The sequence below is a fragment of the Pinus tabuliformis genome, chromosome 6, assembly GCF_031772625.1.
Source record: "Pinus tabuliformis cultivar Carrire ecotype Pingquan chromosome 6, CPIR1, whole genome shotgun sequence".
Taxonomy (NCBI): domain Eukaryota; kingdom Viridiplantae; phylum Streptophyta; class Pinopsida; order Pinales; family Pinaceae; genus Pinus; species Pinus tabuliformis.
Genome location: NC_142292.1, coordinates 1,730,893,337 through 1,730,904,716, shown reverse-complemented (window position 1 = coordinate 1,730,904,716; position 11,380 = coordinate 1,730,893,337). Strand labels below are relative to the sequence as shown.

Here is an 11,380-nt window from a genome sequence, read left to right as displayed (position 1 = left end):
AAGCGCCAGAACTGGAAGAACAGAGAGGAGATGACGTCGCAGATGGATACCGCATACAGCAGGACCGCGGATCCCAGAATATCACTCAACAAATGCTGATGGAAATAGGCTATCTAGGACTCAGATTCAAAGGCGCACAAAAGCAAAGCGTTTATGAAAGATCCTGAATCCCAAATTGGGTAAAGCAAAAAGAAAAACGCCTAAGGGGAAAGACATCTCAGAAAAGCCTGGAACAAAGAATGGAAACAAGTTTCAATTGAGAAAATCATTCAGGCAACAAATTCCCCAGCTCATTGAGTCATTCGCACGACCGGAAACTGAAATAGCAATAGCACAATCAGTTTGAAAGAAATCTGAGTTGTACTAAGTATACACGCCGTGAAGACACTCCTCCAGAAGAACACTTTCAAAAATATCTTCTAGTTTGCCAGAAAGAGGTGCCAGCTCTTGTTATTTCTAATTTTCAAGCTTGAACAAAAGGAAAGGACAAGCAGCCGACTCTGTCACGGCGAACAACGCATCGCTTACAGCACTAAGGAGCAGATACAAAAATGGTTAGAAATTAGATTCAGTTTTTAGAAATAAATTTGTTTTAGTAAAAGGGCGGTCATTTGAAGCCGTTCCCTAAATTTGTGTAATTAAAATTAGCCGGTTAGTAGTATTTAACCCTTCTCGTTGCATTGGAGAAGGGTCCAGAAATTTCTCAAAAAACTTGTCCTCAGAACATGCACTTCTGCACCCTCGGAGGGGGTTTTTGATGATTGGACGGATCAAGATTTATTTATGTTTGCATTTTAATACCTGCTACTGATGTTGCACTTCTGTACTCTTAGTAGGCATTAGAAGTAAGTAGAAATAGATCATTATTGCTTCAGGTCTGCGAGTATAAAGTTAGTCATAAATGGTACTTTTATCTCTTGAGGAGTTTCTGCTTGCATTCTTAGAGTAATATACAGCTGATGTTGTTTATATGTTAAAGTATGAATGAGTAGACTACCATTTGGCACTTCTGTATGGTGGAGTCATTGATTTATGCTTAATACATGAATAACTGATTATGCGATATGCTGTTCACAACCGTTTTGTTTAACTTCTTATGCAGGATGGTTCATCTAAATTGATTTATATTCTCATGATAGTTGAATAATCTTCATTACCAGTTATTGTGTGAAATCTTTCTAGATCGCATAATGGAAAAAGTTCTATCCCGGGTTAACGTAGATTAGATGTGTTGTTCTTGATAGATTAAAGTAGTATAGAGTTTAGTCTCAGAATTTAGAACTAGATTAGCTTAGAAATAATTCCATATTTTCATTATCAAATCTTACACACACACACACATCACCAAACTCTACACACACACACCCCTCCTTAGAACGGGAAGCTGGTCCCGTTATCCCCAGTCGGACCCGCTACACCAAACGGGCACGGAGCTGCCAACCAGGTTCCCGACCGGGTGGGTATCCCCCTTGTTGTTGACCTGATTTCAGGGCCCTCAACAGGTCGTACCACTAACAATGTTGCCGAATACAGCGTTGTAATTGAGTTATTAGCCGAAGCGGTTGATCTCGGCATTCGTGCATTAGTGGTGAACCTGGACTCTCAACTTGTCGTCCATCAACTCAACGGGCGATATTCCGTCAGAGACCAACGCATTCTAAGGTTGTATTTATGTGTAAGATTGTTAGAAAGGAATTTTGATTACATCACATATCAACATATTCCGAGACGATTAAACACATTAACTGATGCATTGGCAAACCATGTATTAGACAGACATTTGCGTAACAGATAAACATTATACAAGAAGACATAGAAAACATAATAAGACCATAGGATAAGCATGTGTATATATAAAATCCTTTTCCAAGCATAGTTTGCATGTGTGTTTTCATGTGTGCTTTTAAGCTTGCATAAAAAATTAAAATATGTGGGTCGTATGTTATGCAACTGATACATTAGATTACATTTGTGTTAGACATTTGCATAGCATATAAAAAAATCATCATATGTAAAATATCCATCCAAAATCAGTATATATATATATATATATATATATATATATATATATATATATATATATATATCGTGTGGCGCACCAAGGCGCTCAAAAATAAGTGTATATGTCTAGATAAGGCCGGTGTCCTCAGTACATCTGAGACGCGTGTCTCTCAAAAAACATCAGTGGGAAATAAGACCTAGATGTCTACTGTGGTGGGTTATGCTCTCTGTAGCATACAACTGCCCATGCCACCCGCCTCAAAAGGCGGTGCATCCTGGGTTCTACCCCCACTGTGTGGATCTGAGATGCTATGGGGACCTCCTCTATCCCCTGGTAATCTGGAACCCCCGCCAGTAAGCCCTCGAGGTTCTGTATCACAGTCTCCGTCGTATTGACTCCTGGAGGAGCCAGGGCCAGGACTCCAGCGCCTTGTGCCTCTCTCCGCGCCTCTGGGGCCAGACCGAGGGGTCTCGTTGGTCCTACATCTGCATACCATAGCATTCATCGTAAAGACATGTACATGAAAAATTAAAAAACATTACAAAAAATAAAAAATTAAAAAGAGATCAAGTGGCTTACCACCATCGTCCCAATGCTCTCCCGCAGGCAGTGGCATGTCTGGATCTCTGCAGAAGTCTATGCCAGCATATGGCCAGTCCTCTACAAAAATAACCTGCCGATCCAGCCACTCTCGGAAGTACACTCCCCATGCCACTGGTCGGCCGCCACCTCCTCGCGGCATGACATGGCCCCATCGACTAGCCCTCGTCTCTCGGGGACCTCTGGGTGGATCCACGACCATGTCCTGTAGCTGTAACGCCGATACCCACTCCAGCATGAGCGGGAGTAAAATGGACCCATAGCCAAACTGCTTCGACTCACCGCGTCGGCAGTTGCTCAACTGTCTCTTCATGCTGGTTGTTACTGCTGCTGCCCAGTTGAATACCGTGGGATTCAAACACTCGAGAGCTAATAAGAGATTGGTCTTCGAAGCCTCGTGGTTGGCCAAAGAACCCGCTGCCCGGGTCACCAGGAAGAGTATGGTTCGAAGGACGATGTCCTCCACCGTGGGAATACCTACCTTCCCACTCCGCGTTTTGCGTGCCTGTGGGCACACCCGAGCCATCAGCATATCTAGGGTTTCACCACTGGGTCGCTGCCCCTCCAGAATGGGCATCTCACCTCGACGTGATAACCCGGTCAAAAAATAGATATCCGTGTGATCGAACTCGATATCACGGCCTCGAATCGTAAACTTTCCATCAACAGGATTCCAGGCTCTGATTAGGAACTCGAGGAGATCGGGCTGTGCTCGCAGGCGCGGAGTGAGGAAGAATTTGAGTAACCCGCATGCCCGCATTGCATTACGGCACCCAGCATAGGTGAATGCCGCTATATCCTCATTATCGTGAGCTCTCTCTTGCCAAAAAAATGTCATTGTGTCCTGCATAACCACAAAAAATCATTAGAGCCCTGACCGTTGAAATTTATACTTTCAAATTGTTAAAAATTTAGTTTCGCGGCGTCAACGTGACTGTTTTTAAAACAGTCGTGCTGATAATGGCGCCCTTTGTTTCTTTCCTTGGGTCAGCACGGAAGCACACGTGTTTTCCACGCTGATCCGAGGGTGGTATGTGTAAAAATTATTTGATCAGCGCGGACCCGATGAGGAAATCCGCGCTGACCGAGAGCGAATTTGAGTTCACAAAATTCGCCCAAACTACCACTTCCCACCGTGGAAATGCGGCTAAAATGACTCAAAATGAAGCGCAGGAGAAGGAGAACCTACCTGGAATAGATTGCAGGGTGGTTGATGTCCGCACGGGATGGAATTTAGTTCGTCAACCTCGCAGCTCCACAACGTCCTCCACAGCTCAAAATGGTAACAATGGTAAAAACCTCCTTTTACCCCCTATTTATGGTAAAATTTTATAATTAACTATTATTTTTCATAAATGTGGGTTTTTGGTCATGTTTTTTACCATGTGCTTGGTGCCAATGTCATTTTCCTATGTTTTTATGCATGTGGAACATATTATCTCGAACAGGTTTACGTGTGCGGTGTTTCTTGTGCAGATTCTCATACCGGTGGGGTCACGACGGTCTTATACACACTTGGTCCCAAAACGTCATCTTTAAGCTCTTTTTCGACGTAAAGCAAGAAAATATGGCCGAGCTCCCTCTCAGCTCGTTAAAAGGAACGTGAGGCGGTCGTCTTTAAAGCTCTTTTTTCGACCGTTTAAACTAAAAAGATTGTCGGGTGTTTGTCATTTCGCACTCGTTATTGGCTCCAAAACGACGTACTTCTGACCGCTTTTCTACTTTTTTGGGTCAAAGTCACTACTTACGAAAAGTGCTCCTCGATCATACTGGTCGGGCGGTTCTTTCGAGCATTGTTTTATACTTTTTCGGGCTCTAGAGACACAAATTTACGAAAAAGGACCCCCCTGGAGTTTTCTTTTCCGTTGTCTTTTCAGACTCTCTAAACAAGAAAAGACGTCGAGTTCTTCCTTTGTCAGACTCGTTAAAATTTAATGACATCGGACACCGTCGAAATGATGCTTTCCAAGCATATGCTATCCTCGTCAAGCTTGTCATCCAAAAATAATCAGGGTACCTGCCAGAAATGGTGGGGAAAATGGAACGGTAATAATCGTCGTGTCGGCAGTATGTCGCTCTTGAACATGGCACTAGTCTGCATTCGTGTCTGGGTGGGGATTTCTCATCTTGTTTTACACTAACCTCCGTGGGTTTGGGTTATCCTATTTGACCTCTCATTTGCTCATTGCCTTGTCACCATGACCTCTGCTCATTTGACATCAGATACTGCCAAATCCACTGTCGTTCCGCCGATATGTTCAAGAGAAGTTGACCTCTGCAAACTTACAACCTCCTTCTGATACCTCACACAAAATATTTTATCCTTCTCTGTCTCGTGTCGATGATGTGGGAAACATTATGGCCCACCTTCGATCAAAGTTACCTCCTGTCGACTTCAGCTCATTATCCAGGAAGGTGACTTAGAGACTCCCTTCAGGTGCCTTAGAGCCTGCATGCCCTAATGGCAGGTTCTTCGTGTTCGATGTGAGGTTTTCATCATTGGCCTCTGATCGAATGATTCTGTGGGTGTTCGACACCAGCTCATTGATTCACACGCCGCGGATTGTACCTAAAAGTACCTTGAGGACCATTGTCATTATTGGTGGTACCTCTCGCGTCTGTTAACAGTTTTCATTATTGGCTGGTAATCAAACGATGTTCATGCATGTTCGACTTCAGCTCATGTATTCACGTGCTTGGACTTGTACTTTGTTCGGGTCAGGTTGGAGCGCAAGACCCTGGTTTTTGTCTGTTGCAAACCAGGTTGCGATTTTGTGGATTATTATTACGTGACTCATTGATGGATGGTTGCGCCCATACCTGAGTCTTTTGGGATGGCTGCGACCATACCTTATTATCACCATGGTCTCTTCAGCTGGGTGGCTGCGTCCATACCACAGACCTTCTACATATGTCTTTTGGATTGCTGCGCCCATGCCTAGACAACATGTAATAGAGATATCAGTTGTACATACGTGCAGATTCTTCCTGGTGGTGTTCCAGTTTAGCAAGTTTTGTAAAGCATTTCACCACTCCCACTCTCTCGGGCTTCATGCTTTAGGGGGCATCTGTTACATAGTAATTTGTCACTGTCTCCCTGTCAGTCTCCCTACTATGTCATGAATTCCAATTAATCATGCTCATGCTCTCTAATGCTGCCAAATGACCCACTTTGCCAAAGTTTTTCCATCATCGCGACTGTTATTAAAATAATCGCGCTGACTGGCGCCTCATAATACAATGAATACGCTGCCAGCACAGAAGCACACGTGTTTTCGCGCTGGTCGAATTTCATGAACTAGCGCACCATCTGTTTATATTGAGCCATGCTGACATAACCTTCCCTGTTATTCAGATGCGATGTCAGCGCTCCAGTGCAGTTATACACCTGCGCTGATCCTGTTTGGGCGAGTTTGTTCTAACAGCCGGCCTTCCAGATGACTCCAGACCTGGTTTTTGGCCTTGTAAATGTCACCCTCCCATCTCTGGCATGTTTGTTTCATCATTTGAGCCACCTTCCTTGGAGATAAGCTCATCCTCCCACCATTCATGGAGACTCCTTCTCCTATTTAAGTCTCCACCATTGCCATGAGCAGCTAGTTTTTGACAGTGTGTAATTGATAGTGCTTAGAGTGTTGCTGCTAATAGGTAGTTGGTGTGACAAGTGTGGATTTGCTAGAGAGCTTAAGGAAGGTTGTGAAGTGTTGCTTTCTTGTGTGAACTTGTGTGAGAGAGAGGGAGTTTTTGTCTTGGGAGATCTACCTCCAAGGGTGAATGCTTAGGAGACTTGCTGGCTGGACCCTCTTGAGAAGGACCCAACGTCAGAACTTTGGTTGTACCTTTCTCTATTTTTGATTAATAATAGATGACTACTATTATGGTTCCACTTTCATTTATCTTTGTAATGGTTGATGTGAGTTATGTCCTTTCTGACTGATGTATAATTGCATTTATTAGATTTCACGCTTGTGTTTGTGTTTCTCTTTGTGTGTGCAGGTGTCTTTCCACGAGGATTGTGGAGGATCGTGACCAGCCAAAGTGAAGGAGCGAGAGCAACGGCTCTTCATCAAACAATAGCGTTGGAATTCAAGTAGGTGTTCATTGCCTACCTTTTATTTGCAATTAGGAACTTGCATAGTAGCATTGACTGATTGTTGCTAGACCCATTCCGGGCTAGTAGGGATCACCTCTATCCGTAGAGGGGATTTACCTCTCCAACACTTTGTTTTAATTAAACAGTCGGATTCCCCTTGTCCGTACCAATTCTGAGTCGACTGTTCGACGCCTAGGGAAAAGCCCCCGGCAGGGGGCATTCTACGCTCGTAGCCCAATCGGCACGTGACTGCCCGCCCTCGCCGCGAGAGTAGCTCGGGCAGACTGCCGACAACCCACGAGTTGATGGCGCAGACCCCTAGGCCCAGCCCTCAGAGCCAATCCTTTTCCCGAAGTTATGGATCTGTTTTGACGACTTCCCTTACCTACATTGTTCTATTGACCATAGGTTGTTCACCTTGGAGACCTGATGCGATTATGAATACGACCGGGCATGAACGATACTCGGTCCTCCAGATTTTCAAGGGCCGCCGAGGGTGCACCGGACACTGCAAGACGTGCGGTGCTCTTCCAGTTGCTGGACCCTATCTCCGGGTGAACCGATTCCACGGTGGGAAAGCTGTTAAAAAGAAAAGATAACTCTTCCCGGGGCCCCCGACGACGTCTTCGGATTTCCTAACGTTGCCGCCCACCGCCATGTCCCGGTTCGCAAATATTAACCCGATTCCCTTTTGATGCTCGTGCAGAGTGCACCCTTGATACAAGGCTTCCCCATCTCTTAGGATCGACTAACCCATGTCCAAGTGTTGTTCACATGGAACCTTTCCCCACTTCAGTCTTCAAAGTTCTCATTTGAATATTTGCTACTACCACCAAGATCTGCACCGGGGGCTGATCCACCCAAGCTCACGCCCGAGGTTTCTCAGCGACCCCTGCGTCCTCGTACTCATCGGAGCCAGGCAATTGCTTCGACGGTCGAGTATAGGTTGCGCGCTTTAGCGCCATCCATTTCGGGGCTAGTTGTGTCGGCAGGTGAGTTGTTACACACTCCTTAGCGGATTTCGACTTCCATGACCACCGTCCTGCTGTCTTAATCAACCAACACCCTTTGTGGGATCTAGGTTAGCACACAATTCGGCACCGTAACTCGACTTTCTGTTCATCCCATATCACAAGTTCTGCTTACCAAAAATGGCCCACTTGGAGCTCTCGATTCCACGGCGCGGCTCAATGGAGCAGCCGCACCCTCTTACCTATTTAAAGTTTGAGAATAGGTCAAGGGCGTTACACCCCCGATGCCTCTAATCATTTGCTTTACCCAATAAAAATTGCGCGTGAGCTCCAGCTATCCTGAGGGAAACTTCAGAGGAAACCAGCTACTAGATGGTTCGATTAGTCTTTCGCCCCTATACCCAAGTCAGACGAACGATTTGCATGTCAGTATCGCTACGAGCCTCCACCAGAGTTTCCTCTGGCTTCGCCCTACTCAGGCATAGTTCACCATCTTTCGGGTCCCAACAAGTGTGCTCGCACTCGAACCCTTCGCATAAGCTCAAGGTCGGTCGACGATGCACCCCCCCAGAGAGGGGATCTCGCCCGTCAGCTTCCTTGCGCCTCGCAGGTTTTCAAACCCGCCGACTCGCACACATGTTAGACTCCTTGGTCCGTGTTTCAAGACGGGTCGAATGGAAAGCCCGCCAACCAACACCACGAGCGCACAGGTGCACACGGCCCGCCACGAGGGCGCACGCTTCGTTCCTCGACCACCGTAGCGGTAAACCGACAAGCAGTAATCCGCCTGCGCTTGTGACGATGCAGCAGCCCATGTTGGTTTGCACCTCAAGACGAGTGGCGGACCAGCCTGAGCCGTTCCACATCCGACCGAGACTCATCGACAGCCTCCATCCGCTTCCCTCCCGGCAATTTCAAGCACTCTTTAACTCTCTTTTCAAAGTCCTTTTCATCTTTCCCTCGCGGTACTTGTTCGCTATCAGTCTCTCGCCCGTATTTAGCCTTGGATGGAATTTACCACCCAATTAGGGCTGCATTCCCAAATAACCCGACTCGCTGACAACGCCTCATGATGCGGCAGGGTCCCAGGCTGACGGGGCTGTCACCCTCTCAGGCGCCCCCTTCCAAGGGACTTGGCCCAAGTCTGCCGCTGAGGACGCTTCTACAGACTACAATTCAGGCGGCGCCGCCGCTCGATTTTCATGCTAGGCTCTTCCCGGTTCGCTCGCCGCTACTAGGGGAATCCTTGTAAGTTTCTTTTCCTCCACTTAATTATATGCTTAAACTCAGCGAGTGTTCTCGCCTGAGCTGAGGTCGCAAAGTTGGAGCTAAACCGCCCTACCGCATGGGAGGACAAGAGAGAGCAAAGCAAGTTCGAGCGATGCCACACAAAGCCCGCATCGACTAACACCGACTGCCCATCCAAGGGGACAAGATCACCACTCACCGATGCACGCCACGAAACATCGCTTGAGGTATTTCAGCCGACCGCACCGCACGGGGCACAGACAACCAGCTCCACTGCTCCCTAGCATATTGCAGGGAGCGCGTTTGAATGGGATGCGACGCCCAGACAGATGTGCCCTCGACCGAGGCCTCAGGCGCAAATTGCGTTCAAAAACTCGATGATTCACGGGATTCTACAATTCACACTAAGTATCACATTTCGCTATGTTCTTCATCGTAACAAGAGCCGAGATATCCATTGCCGAGAGTCGTTTCCACGTATTACCGAAAAATCCGCCACAAAACTGAATAGGGGCACCCCCCACAACAAATGTAAGGCTAAGGGGAAAAAGGAGGAAAAATGCATGAGAGAAAGAGAAACAAAGGTGTCTAACCCCCTCACAGGGGGAGGCTCGAACAGAGGACAATCTCCCCCAGCCCCACGCCCTCGCAAAAAGGGGGGAAATGCGTGGAACAGCGATCGAGAAGGACTAGGGTGGCCACCCCGGGAGCTCGCACTACTTTTAGCCCTTCCCTGACACCAGCCCACAACAATTCCCCCTTTTCTCCGTAGAGCTAGGGACCGAAAGGAAGAGAACAGGGTAGAAAACAAAGCACAAACAAAGCACAAGCCTCCCAAGCCCCGTGCCTTCGACAAAAGGGGGGAATTGAAGGGGACGACGATCGAGAAGGATGAGGGTGGCCACCCCGGGAGCTCGCACTGCGTTTCGTCCTTCCGGAACACCAATCCACAACAATCCCACCTTTTCTCCACAAAGCTAGGGGACACGAGTAAGAAGGGAAGAGAACAACAAGAGAGAAAGGGATATATATCAACCGTGGCTACCGGCTCACAAGGGGAGGCTCAAATAGGGAACAAGCTTCCCCACCCCCGTGCCTTCGCAAAAAGGGGGGGAACTGCAGGAGACGGCGATTGAGAAGGACTAGGGTGGCCACACAAGGCTTCAAACGACAAATAGACTGCTTCCCATAACACAAACCCACCCCGCTATTGAACCCCTCCGTGTACAAAACACCCAACAACCTTTCTAGCGAGAGAGTCAACGGGGGTCAAAGAATCAAACTCCAAAGAGGAGTTGTCACGGGCCGACACTCAACGCTGGAGAAAGCCGTGGGCCACAAATACATCGATGGTGAAAGGCCACTAGAGAGAGGGACATTCGCAAAGCGCACACCACGAAACAAAGAAATGATGCAAGTCCCACAAAAAACCCAGAATCCAAAGGGAGGAACAAAGACACAACCCGCTACTTCTTTTTCCCTCAGAAGGGGAGTGGGTGACGAGAGGACGAGGAATTCCCTCGACGACAGAGGCACGAGATAAGATTGCCACCCTCATGCCGGTTGGCGGGGAAAATTGCAATCTCGATGGAGCTCAGACCGAGGGATGGGTTTTTCATTACCTCGACACCCAACCCTTCCGCGAGGGCATGTCGAGGAACGATCGGGAGGGACTAGGGTGGCCAGCCCAACGGGTTGAACCGCTCTTCATCCATCCCATACTTGACCGCACCCCGACAATCTCGCCTCACGGAAGGTTTGAGCTACCAGGCACGCGCGCAACCACTCCCTCGACCCAACCACCAGCGAAAAAGCTCACCCAAGCAACACATCAACCGCCACCGCCTTTTCGAGAGAACCAACTATGGAAGCCTGCACCCTTGGCCCATGCCTTCCAACGAACAAAAGACTGAGCACCGCCGCTACGAATGAGTCCGAATTTATCCATCGTTTTTACCAAGCACCTCAACTCTGCAGCAACCACGCCCGGACAAACAGATTGTCGGAAGGGCTCCCAAGAAACAAGCTTCCGAACCCCCTGCAGAAACACATTGGGGGGAAGAAAAACAAAGGATGGGTGGGACAAGCACAAGCATGGCTTGCAAGCACACACAAGAAAACAAGCGTTACCTCGAAACAAGCAACCAATGATGCTCCCGCCAAACACCAAACCCGTTCCCCTAGAGACGCACCACAAAGTCCCACATCGCAATCGAAACCCAACCAACCCGAACCAAAAAAGAAAACCCCTGCTATCAATGATCCTACCGCAGGTTCACCTACGGTAACCTTGTTACGACTTCTCCTTCCTCTAAATGATAAGGTTCAATGAACTTCTCACGACGTCGATGGCGGTGAACCACCATCGTCGACGCAATCCGAACACTTCACCAGATCATTCAATCAGTAGGAGCGACGGGCGGTGTGTACAAAGGGCAGCGACATAGTCAACACGAGTTGATGACA

At 47.8% G+C, this 11,380-nt stretch overlaps 2 non-coding genes and 1 pseudogene across 2 annotated transcripts in view; all 3 read right to left on the bottom strand.

The window, feature by feature from the left end:
• Window positions 1-6,730: 6,730 nt before the first annotated feature.
• Window positions 6,731-8,983, bottom strand: LOC149265797 (25S ribosomal RNA; annotated as a pseudogene).
• Window positions 8,984-9,229: 246 nt separating this feature from the next.
• Window positions 9,230-9,383, bottom strand: LOC149265796 (5.8S ribosomal RNA). The gene has a single exon (XR_016261331.1). It is a non-coding gene; the product is annotated as a 5.8S ribosomal RNA (ribosomal RNA).
• Window positions 9,384-11,170: 1,787 nt separating this feature from the next.
• LOC149265795 (18S ribosomal RNA) overlaps window positions 11,171-11,380 on the bottom strand; it is a 1,813-nt gene continuing 1,603 nt past the window's right edge. Inside the window, exon 1 of the ribosomal RNA XR_016261335.1 lies at window positions 11,171-11,380. This exon is cut by the window's right edge and continues 1,603 nt beyond it. This is a non-coding gene — a ribosomal RNA (18S ribosomal RNA).